Genomic DNA, 12197 nt, shown 5'->3' with positions numbered 1-12197 from the left:
AATAGGGGGGTACCACAGTCAACAAAAAATTGTTGCCAACACAATGAAACTACTCAGCTGTCTAGACTACCCAGAGAAACATCAGAGACGAGACCGAACATTGACATAAGACAGGCCCTGGCTTGCACAGGCACCGTTTTTGTAAATAAACCTAATAAAGCCATGTGGAAGAGAGATAAGCACAGAGTCACATGGGACTTGGCTAGCAGCTCTGGCGAAATGTAAACGGCCAAGGGGAAGTCCCTACCTTAAGGGTGACTAAACTACATGTAGATTGTTCAGCATGGACGGAGGTATGATTAGATGGAAGGTCATCGCATTTGGCCGAAAATTTTTCTTTTAATTAAGAAATTACAAAAAGGGCCTCCATGGTGGACGGACAACGCTCTGGCCAAGTGTGAGGTGTGTTCAAACTTTCTTCGAACTGTTGAGGGGTTCAGACGTCATCGTCAGTGACACAAATGTAAGATTTGCAAGAGAAATGTCAGGAACGTGGCCCGCAGCGATAAGAGACCACAACATTGCCTGGAATGCCCGAAGTGCTTCAAAGAACTTGCCCAACTCAAAAGGCACTGGGTCACAGTCTACCATTATGGTAAATTGTTGAGATGTTATTACTGCTCGAAAAAGTTCATGAATCAAGGTGCGCAAAGACGTCATGAGAAGAAACACCACGGCGGTGACAATAAACAGTCCGGCAGGCCAGATCCTGCCGCAAAAGGAAAGATCAGAGCAGCGCCCGGTAGGAGAGAAAGTGATGGGCATATATAGTTGTAGCGAGTCTATCCAGAACACTGATCGACGTCAACGACATTCTCATAACATCCAGAAGTCGAGAGGGGTACCCAATCATCCAAAGGGACAACCGAAGGCTGCACGCCTTCAAGGACTGACAGCTCCTAGCAGAGAGACCTTGAAGGAGCACGTGCGACGTCACGGTGCGAAACATCATCCCACCAAATCATCCTCTCCAGCCACCACCGGCAAAGACGTCATCGAGTTATCGAACGAGGAGTCCGACCTCACTGATGAAGTTGATGGAGATTGGACCCCAATTGAACCCCCAAGCAACCGCCGCTCTTGGTTTGAATCAAACCTTCAATGAAAATTCTGTGGGCGACATCTCTCGTCCAACACTGGGCTTCTTGAGCACGAGAACTGTCACAAGGAGAAGAAGAAGCCTTTCCCGTGCCGGGAATGCAACAAACTGTATTTCTCAGGACCAACGTTGTCATTACATTTGCGGAAAAAAACATTTAAAAAAATACATAGGTAGCCAAGAGGGTAAAATTCCTTGAACAGAAAACACTAGGCCCCTACCGAATACCAGCACTGCGACAAAAATAGCTCAATAAATGCTACTTTGTAAGACGTGAGCGAGTTCACAGTGTTCATCGAAGCAGTTAAATGCGTGAGCCTTGTTCATAAAGTCCAAGAAACGACTATTCATCGACCTCTGTGGATTTAACCTAAATGTATGCCTTTACTGTATAGTTCACTTGTTCGAAGCTTGCACTACTCGACGGAACCACATAAAAGACACGTCACAGTGGACTTTTTAATTTCATATATTTTGATAACGTTGACTGAATTTGTCTTATGCAATATTTATCGCCATATAACAGTCATTTTCAATGACTTTTATATCATCTTTAACCTAAAACATATCGTTTCAACCTGAGAATTTAATTGTATGATCATAAACATCCTTTATATATTAATATGTTGACTTATATCGCGAGAAGGTAATATTGGTTCCCATGCAACCCTGTACATAGTCCACGAAGATTTTAACCTTACGCTGTTTGTAAACACAGAATGCTTCCAATGTTAAACTCTTTTATGCATCAGTTGTAAGAAATGGTTCCTGATTTTTTTTTCAAACTTTTATTTTGTTTTGCGTGTAATTTTGGATGTGTGTATTATTTTCCTTTTAAATCTAATAGTACGTTTGCATGTTAATCCTTAGGTTGGATGTGTGGGTGAGTATAAGAAAGTAAATTCTTCAAAATAAAAAAACAAATCCATAATGCTGCTATATACACGTATATGAGTGAATAAAGCATGCAAAGTGCACTACATACTTGTCACTTGTTTTCAAAGTGAGCTCTTTTTACCCACCGGAGTACAGAGAAATATTTTATGTCTCGACAACCAAATAACTGTTGCGCGTATACCTGTTTTTGTGTGGGCTTAGGAGTCCGTTTGATATACGTATGTTTACCGTTATAAATATCATACAATGTAATTCTTCAACGCATGTTGGTGTGTGAAATACCTTGGTTCATATAGATATATAACTTCGTTTTCTTGTAACTGGCCAATAAGAACAAAACATCTTTTAATATCTTAGTAAGTACTGATCATAATGGATTAATAACTTGACTTAATACCTCTAACAATTTATTGCTAATTGAAACTATTCCAAACGAACGTAGACTTCAAATTACATTATTTATTTAAACAAATCTAAAGGGATAATTTGCAACTTGTTGAAGCTTTTATCATTTTGAGGGGGCACAATGCCCTTGGGCATAGTAGAAAATGTTAAGAATCAGTTTTCTTGATGTTATGAAACAGTATATTTATAAAATTATACAAATGTAACTTTACATGTACGGGAAGGGCAAAGGGCTTGATTGTTTCAAGATCATTCGCTGTGGGATATCTAACGTCTTAACTTTATGCTGATGTGCAATGAAATGCTGTGACGAATGTACTCCATATTTCTGGTAAGCTTAATTGCATTTCAGACAAGAAGGCTCCATGATTTGCATTGGCTAGAATTTGAATGATCTAATGAAATCAATAAATATATCTGTAAGCGATTGGCTGCTAGATTTGATTTTTTTGGAACTATTTCCTCAATTAAAACGCCATTATATTAAAATCGTGAGTCGATTCCTGACTGAATTGCGCAGCATAGCGTCCCCTCTTAATGTGTAACATGCGGCATACTTTTCATACAATATCGGAGATAAACATAATCACCGCGGTGTATGACAAACAGGAAAAAGACAATCAATGACTCGCGGTGTCGTGTTGCTGGTAGCGACGTTTAGGCTGGTGGTGCTGCTAGCCTTCATCAGGCAACTGAAGTCTGGACCGCGTCCTGCGCGTGTCCCCCGCCTTGTATTGCGGACGCAGTACGGGTGACCTCAGCGGGCGTCGCACGCTCCACTCCATGGGCGTGAGGGGGCGTGTCCTCGGTGTGGTTCTGTTGGCGGATGGTGGGGAGCCAGAACCCGGGGATGTCGATGGTCGAATATTGGATGTCAATCATAATGTAGTCCCAAATGTAGGTTTTAGTGTAAAGATCTTAAAGGAAACTATACCCTAGTATTTACCGAGAGAAAAACTTTGACGTTCAGACATTTTGATTCTATCAAGTTCTTTCTCTAAAGTTTTTCTAAAGCCTTTGAGATTCGGTTGACATTTTTTAATTTACAGGACAATAGTTTTGATGTTTATCATGATTTATGAAATGGCAAAGATCCTGTGGCGTACAATTGTACTGGACACGGGGGTTTTATACCGGGAATTACGGGGAAAGACTGTTGTTGTATATTCTATCACCTCCTGTTTGATTCTGCATTTAGTGGGCATCCTTTCCTCGTTTACGTAAAACTGTAGGAATCTTTACCCTCCACCATTCGGAGGAGATCTGGAAGACGTCGGAGACTACGAACATGACGGGAACCAGTCTAGGCTGAACCACGCCCTTACACCAGAGATCAGTGCCTTTCACTCTGGGGGCGCTCTTCGTAATGCAGATGTAAAGTTTACTTGTGTTAAGATAAGAATTTCCGGATCATTTTTTTCTTTGTAAAATATTATTATTCAAAGCTCTTGGTTTATAATAAATTTGACAATTTCAAAATATATAGATAAAATACCAGGCCTAATGTGGCCTTTATTAAAATTTACTCGACAAGTAGATTATCCAGTGAATAGAGCTTCAACTGCGCAATGATTGGTTTCCGGCGCACTGATTTCAAAGTTAGAGTGAAGGGAAAGAAGGGAACCAGTGTAACTGCATAACAATGAAATTCTCACGTGAGGTGACGCGCATTCATAATTTCGTGGGCAGCGTGGAAGGAGCTTCAGTTTAACTGCGCCATCTTAACAGCCAAAGTAAGTATGCTATTTTTGAGTCGAAATTAACTGTTTTTGACCTTCATAAGTAGAACTTAAGAAGTGGCATAGTACTGTGTAATAAACTGAACTTAGAATACCGGCGAGTTCAGCACAAAATTGAATTTCGACTGTGACTCATTTACGTCGTTGTGGTAAACTTGGGTTCTAGCTCCATGATTCACGGAAATCACTTATTTTCCCTTGCAACAGCTTATTAGGCATTTATAGAAAATGATAACATGTCTAGAAAGTTAAATTTAGCAGTGAAAATTGAATCATTGACTTGGAAAGTATTAAGAGTTTTCGCATCGCTCTTGTGACTTTTTGGCAAGGTGTCATCAAGTGATGGCTGGTTACGGAATTCTTGAAATTCCAGGTTTTCTTCCAAAGTCGTCCACAAAATGGCTCTTCAGCCCTTTTGGTAATAGGAAGACTTCCCGAGGAAGCAAAGATAATTTGGCCTTGCATGTATATGGCCTTACATTCTGATTTGAAATTGGATGCATTCCTTTATCATGTCTGATGTCTTGATTGCTTCAGACAGACAAAGAAAGATACCCCTGTAAAGGCTAGCTAGAGTTAAATATACGAACACCACGTGACACCCTGCGACAGAAACCCTTGGTCTGAAAATTTCTACGTGTTTTCTTTATTAAGGACTCAACTTTTTCTGGACATGCTTTGGTTTATGAAGGCTAATTGGTCACTTTAGGGAATAATGGTGTCCGTACTTGGAACTCTTCCCCTATAAATTTGAACAAAGGTTTCCACAAACCTTACTGTTCCTGGAAGTAACCTCTCCTCACAAAACTAACACTCTGCATACTGTGGCCATGTACACGATGTATCGCACATTGCTCATGCACAGCGTCTCAAACATTCGGCTCAACCGCGAATAATGTGTAATAATTAATTTTTTTATGCATTTTGAATCTAAATACATGCATTCTTGTCTTTTAAGTATAGCAATTTACTACTAATGTGTCTTTGTAGGGCGATGTTGAAATAAATGTGTCTGCAAATCGAATACTTACTGGGAGTGTGGCAAGGCGCGTGCTGTCATACTCCTGTAATTATTCCCCGCAATGACCTATTAGCCATCAGAAAGCAAACACAACAAACAGAAAAGTTCAATTTCGAAGGGAAAAAAACAAGTCCTTTACTTCGAAAACACAGGAATTTTCTGAAGAGTTCCATAGGGTTTGTGCACAGGGTGTCAAGTGGTGTCCTTATGTGGACCCCCCTGCCAATCAGAAAACCACTCGGACTACACAGTAGGTAGCTAAATTAGAGACCTGGCAAGTACACCATCACGGACGCGAATACATACAACCAGATATAGATTCCTAACTGTGAAATTACTATAGTCAGGTTCGTTGTCTGTCATCAGTTGTCGTACAAGTGCAAAAGCAGTCACTTTTGGTTCAAGGTCATATATACTTACCAAATTGCGTGCGCTTTCCCTTTTAAACAGAGGGTTGTGGAGCCATTTTGTGGAGGATTTTTAAAGAAAGACTGAAAGTTTATCCTTTGGCAAATAAATACTTGCAGGGTCCTAAAAGTAAGGATTGAACCAAAGTAGATGTGGCATCTCCAATTCTCAATTTATGAGGCTGTTGACTTTTTAAGATACAATTGGGATGGAGTGTAAATATCTATCCCAGAATCCCTTAAATTAGAGCTACTGAGGATTGGGGGAATGATTTAAATTTTTATTTTGTCAATTGACAGATGATTCCTGTGCACCTTGATTTCAATCGGCGAGGGAGACTGGAAGCAACACTCCCACAGAGAGCCCACATAGAGCCCGCCAAGAGCCCACACAGAGCCCACAAAGAGTCCACGTAGAGCTCGTATGAAGAATGTTGCAGTGAAGATGCCTGCATAATAAAACTCAATGCAACAAGATTCTACCATTTGAACTGGAAGTGAGATAATGGACCTTACGATCAAACAAGATCGTTGCACTTGCCATAATCCAGCGTTAGCCTGCCACATTGAACGAATTGAATCTGATATTGGCTTATTTCTAAAATAAAAGCCAGTTCTGATCTTTCTGATATACTGACTTGCAATGCATCAATTGAGGGTCATGTCAGTAAATAGTATTTTGAGATCATTTCCTCATAGCCATGAAAACAATCCCATCAGTCACCCTCCATAAGCCATATTAACCTCAACCAACCCTCAACCACCAAAACGTGTAGTAAATAACAACCCCATTAACCATAACCATTTACCAAATGAACCTCAACCAACCGTCAACCTTGAACAGTAAATAACCCCGATAACCATAGCCATTTACCATGTTAACTTAGCCAACCACTTACCATTAACAAAAATTAACGATTCCATATACGGCTTAAACCCCAACTAACCCCCAACCATTAACAAACAAATAACCACAAGCCATTACCCCCTATTAAATCATTTGCCAGTAAACCATTTCTTAATTAAAATGAGGAAAATGATCGATCAAAATGCTGTAAAAGACATTAAAAATACACGCAGTTTATGTACTTCACTACGCAAAATGTGCTCGTTTGTAAAATAATCAACAGCACGTTTGTTAAATTTGTCGTAAATCAAATTTCAAACACGTTTTTTGGAAATCTTGTAAATGCCGAAACCGGGTATTTTTTGGGGGGGTTTCTTTCAAGCCCGACCTTGAATCAGTTCCAGGAGGTTTCTTGGATAAAATAAATACATAGTCTTCAACGAACGTGGGAATTCAACATTATCTGCCGCAGAGGTCTCTGAGCCTTGACTTTGACTTTGAGAGATGAAAAGGGAGGAATTTATGGACATGACACAAGCCAGTGATTGAATAGAGAAAGCTGTCTTGAAGAAAACAGAACAGTGTCAGTGAGGAAAAGATGGAGAGGATTCTGAATGATGTACTGGAAAGATTGGCTTATGTCTGGAATCGGTCCCACTGCAGCTATTGTCGTTCAACTTGAAGGAATATCCATAGAGGTGAGAATTACTCATTACAGATATTCAGTCTTTTTATAGCACTTCACCCAGAGATTCTGTAGATTGAGTTTCTAAGAACTGTACCCGTAGCAACCAAACTACTACACCTGTATCGACTAAAGAACTGGCCGCATGACCGCTGGTGTTATGAACAAAATTCCAAACTCATGTATGTGGCACATTTTGTACACTCTGGTTCAGAGCTTCGTGTGAGCTAACTTGTCTCAAAAAGAGGTCGTTTGAATAAGTGCTGGTAAATTTTCCACTGATTTCTGATTTAAATAGACCTACTTTTAATATATAAAATTATCAGTCACTGCTTCAATCAATCCGAATCTGTGGTAAAAGTGTTGTGCAACAAGTGACTGCTGAATTTTCTTGTGGTGCAGGAAAGCGAGCCTCCTGATATCGGCTGATCCATTTAACATCGTTTTCTAAGGTCAAGCTGTCGATATCATTTGATGACAAATGAAGTAAAATACCATCAAATGCACTCTAAGCACTTAAATGTACCCATGTTCTCTTTAATCAATCATTGACATTACTTCCTTGATTCCTAAGCGGGTATTTAAGTTATTTACTTCCTCATTAATGTCTGTTAATGTAAAGTGAATGCTTTTCGTTTCTACAGGGACCACATTCTACTTTGACGTGTAACCTGAATCAGTGGAGGCAAAGAAGCTGGAAATTTGGTACAAGGTAAGTTATCACCAAAAGACCCTGCTTGTCTAAACCAATTTGTCCATCGCGCCATTGAATATACATTTTACTTTTCAATGTCTCAATGCTTGATTGACTTTGCTTGATTTTGCAGGATTCATCCGATGTGGGACAAAGGGGATTGTTGGTCGAAACGGTACAAAAGGAGATGGGTCATCCCAAGTAGAGGCCGGGGAATTCAAGACTTGCATGTTCATAAGGTGAGGTAACCATTTCTTACAGGCGTGAACATGCACAAGAACCCCGGATCATAGCAACTAGGCCTGGTAAAGTAGCCCCTCGTTTTTTGTCTAAGCAAAGTTGAAACCTCTTTTTCAATTTTGCTTTTTGAACCATTTGGGGAGTCTGAAAGCATTGAAAGAAAGTCTCTTGAGAACATTTTTCTAATATTTTCCCATGTTTGGTGACAAGTCCACAACTTTGCCAAGATGCCAATGGCGGAAACAAAAATGTTTTTTTGAAATTGATTTTGAAAACTTTCTGTAGAATTCAAATCGATTTTCTGATGTTTGCCAAGGTTCCTTTTTAGCAGTGAAATGGGTCATTTTAAAGTCAGTATTTTCCCAGAATGGTTCAACTACATGTTGTGATTGTGCGGGGTGGTGGTCTCTCACAGGTCATCGGCTCAAATTGAGCATTTCCTGTAAATTTGACTTTGTAAGGACTATGGGATCATCTATATCCCGATGTCCTCAAGACGGGTGATGGGATCTTCTATATCCCTACATCCCCAACGCCAAGACCAGCGGGACTGTGGGATCTGCTATATCCCTATGTCCATCCGGGGGCGGATCTTGGGTGGCTATAAAAGGAGGAAAACTTTAACTCAGCTCCTTGGGGAGCTTGCATGTTAAAATTATATCAAGCTTCATATGTCATGAACTTCTCTTTGAGAGAAAAAAGAAATGGCATGATTGTCATAGCAACAGCATCGAATATCTCCTTTTTGTATGAAAAGGAATTGGAAATGGATGGTCACAGGGACAAATTAAGTGTAGAGTAAGGTTTGGAAACTTAATTGCCCCTGGATCCGTCCCTGCTGCAAGGCTCCAAGGTCATCTCTAGGGCATACGTAACTTCCCCAGGGATTTTTGTTAGCAGTGAAATGCAACATTTCACTATAGGAGTTTTTTCCCTTTTAGCTCAGTGAGATCGCTTATATCTCTCTGAGAAGTGCAGAGACTACGGGATCCCCTATATCCCTATGTCGTTAGGGCTTAGGTGGGTGCGGTGATCGATATGAAATTGGAACTCGCTCCAGTCGGAGTCCTGGGGGGTTCCAATGCGAGATGTGCGAAACCTAAGGGGTTAGGCGTGAGCTCCTTGCGCGCCGTCTAGCCCTACCAACGTTTTTGTTAGCCGCAAAAGATGCAGGTAGTTGTGTTCCTCGTGTTGAGGGCCGCGGACTTCTTCCATAGGGGCATGGCCCTGTTATCATTGATGGTTAGCAAGGGCGCTGGTACGTCCTCTCATCTCCCGGGGATGAGGGGGCGCGCGTGAGTAGGCAAGGGCACTCTCCTTCGGGAGGGCGGACCGGACAGTGGCAGATGGTGCCCCTGCGGCCACAGGGTAACACCAGTCTGTCCAGCGATGGGCCCGCTAATTGCCGAAAGCGTGCGGGGCTGGTATCCTGGGACCTTCACGTGGTGGCCCTGTTTTCACTAACCTTACCAGGATATTCACTTTACTTCAGCATCAAAGGTGAGCATGTGACTACTCATCAAAGTAATTTATCGAGACAACTTTCTTTGTTCTTTTGCTTATCATCAAAAAATTGTTTAAAGTAAAACTTTATTCCAGAATTGGAATAGTGAACCCTGCGAAAGTGGCATTCGTTGCCCATCGACACACCTTGACAATACTGAATTCTTGCTTCGTTCCTTGAGACCGCTGACTGTAAAGTTCTCTACTTATTCAAAAGTTATTTTTTAAAAAATCAGTCTCTACAGAGAAAACCTACAGACATGATTAATTCTCAAAATGTAGTGTCTAAATTTTCAAAAATCTTCTGTGAAACCATAATCGAAAGAAAGAAAATGTGCTCAAATTGAAATGCCTTTCACTCAGAAAGTTCTTTTTCATTATGACAGACAGTGAGGAACTATGAGGTGATACACGATGGACGAAGTGATCCTCTACCTTCGTGCTGGTATGTGATTTTGTCATTGTGAATTGCAACTAAGTCACAGTTGCTGGCGTCTTGCTCCCCCATTCCAAAGAAAAAACAAATCATTATGCCTCCAACTGCTCTCTGTTTGTTGCTCATTTATGCACAAATTTCCACCTAAATTTCCTTAAACTTAAAGTGAAGTGGTATTCCTCAGTCTCAGCAATATTTACCAAATCATTTGATCATTTTGTGCCCCCGAAATAGTTGTCTTTGTAGGAGGTGAGCAATTTTACGTTTGTCTTAAAATTGAACTTTGATCAAAGTTTTTAATGACTTACTAAAAAGGCAACAATAAATCAAAAAAATTTCATCCAATCAGACAGGTGAATTTCTTCTGAGGATGTGTGAGCTTTTCTTTTGTTTGTTTTTAAAATTAAATTGTCACTTTTTCTTACGAAGATGGCGGAAGACCTTTGGCTTTGAGACTAGCTTCCTTGTTGGGTAAAGCGGCAAGAGGCCAGATACGTTCACTGACCGATGAGGCCCGTGATTACCATGGTAACACCAAGGCAAAGGCTCGCAGAGTGGATTGAGTGGTATGTACGTTTTATATTGCTCAAGTGTTAAGGGGTTTTGGGCAGAGTGAAAACAATAAATTTCACCATCCTCAGGATTCCCTTTACCCGCAGTGGCCGCTTTTCGGATCTTTTATGGCTCGGGGGTCATTGTTGAAGGCACTTTACGTTTTTTTTCGCAACATGTGATAACTGTTCACGAGTTAAATCCATTCATTTAGACACGATATCAGTAAAAAGGTAGCAGATTCAATTATTTCTTGGACTAATTGAAATGTCATGACCCAAAAAGTTCCCCCTACTTAAGAAAGGAATGAGCATATTTAATATCTTGCAGGAGTATTGAGCCTCCTCTATAAATTGAAAAGTAACTTCTTGTAGTTCCATATTGTTGTAGTGAATTGTTCTTTTCATTTTTGATACATGTATCTGGTCAGTCTATGTGCGCCAACCGAAGAAAATACGTGGATGCTATGCAGTGGGTTGAGCATGTGCTGGGTAATGAATATCACCGATGATGTCTCCATGGCAAACAAAATACATTATTAATTTCTGAAGTTTCAAATTGATGTAATCTAGAAGTAGTATTTGCGAGAATTTTTGACTAATTTGTTTACGTAAATGTTACGTCCATTATTTGATTAGATTCTCATGTGATGAGTATTAACGTTCTCTTACCTTATCCTATCAGACAATGTGTTACAATTAGAGCATGGTTACAGCATAAACCTTCTCTAAAAAGACAATAGGGCGGATAGGAATGTTTTTCTTGAATACCTTGAAAGTAACATCTAGTGGTGGTATTTCAAAATGGGGATCAACACTTGAGGCAAATAACCAACAAACAAAATTAAGATTTTTTCGAGAGGAAAGCAGTTTGAAATTGAGAACCCAGAAGTTTAAAAAGACCAGCATTCAGTTAGCGTGTCAAATTTTATTATTCTGTAAGTAATGTCCACAATGAATCATAGACACAGTGTGGGATAATAGTTTTGTGAGCGTTTAATTTACGAATTTATCCTGGCAGTTTTCTGGATACAATCTAGAGTTTCAAGAGAGGGCCTCTTACAGGATAATGGACAAGCGTTTGTTGTAAAAATATACTAAAAGTCAGACGATGAATTTGAGATGTTTTTGTACTATGTAGTTATTAGTAATTTTTCGTCTCTGATTTTCAAATTAAAGTGCCAAATTTAGTGGTGTCGAGCGCAGTCAATAAATTCTCAGTAATGTCTTTTAACAAGTTACATTTTCTTGTTTCTTACCGTGTTTCACAGTTTGTAGTAAAGTCCCACCGCAAATCTGTTTTAATCTCAATTGGAACCTAATAAAACTAAAAAAGTTGACGCACACACATGTACATGGAATCCAATCAAGCTGAGCACAGACGAAAAACTTTGGGGAGGCCCTTGGGTCTTAATTTACCTCCTTTTTCTCCGAATAAAGAAATGCTAATAAGTTTTTGATCATCAGGTCAATAGAGGGGGCAATTGAATTTTTTAACAAAATTAGTACATTTCCCTAGAGGGCGCCATACTCAAATTGCACCCTGTTCATTGGAACCATGGGGGCGCTGTTGCCAAAAAGTTGACGTCGGCAACAACTAACCCACAGAGGGCGCCATATAAAATTTGCCGCATCTTTCTTTGTATAGAGGGCGCCACTCACTTCGCCAACAG

General features: G+C 40.1%; 1 long non-coding RNA gene across 1 annotated transcript; it reads left to right on the top strand.

Moving 5' to 3' along the window:
• Positions 1-9432: 9432 nt before the first annotated feature.
• Positions 9433-11765, top strand: LOC147797899 (uncharacterized). Its single transcript, XR_015427044.1, has 4 exons — positions 9433-9534; positions 9924-9982; positions 10403-10539; positions 10956-11765. It is a non-coding gene; the product is annotated as an uncharacterized LOC147797899 (long non-coding RNA).
• Positions 11766-12197: the final 432 nt, after the last annotated feature.

This window comes from Acanthaster planci, linkage group LG10, assembly GCF_054643075.1.
Source record: "Acanthaster planci isolate LZ-2023a linkage group LG10, COTS_SCS, whole genome shotgun sequence".
NCBI lineage: Eukaryota > Metazoa > Echinodermata > Asteroidea > Valvatida > Acanthasteridae > Acanthaster > Acanthaster planci.
Note: the sequence above shows the minus strand (reverse complement) of the source record. Positions and strands in the feature narration are given on the sequence as shown.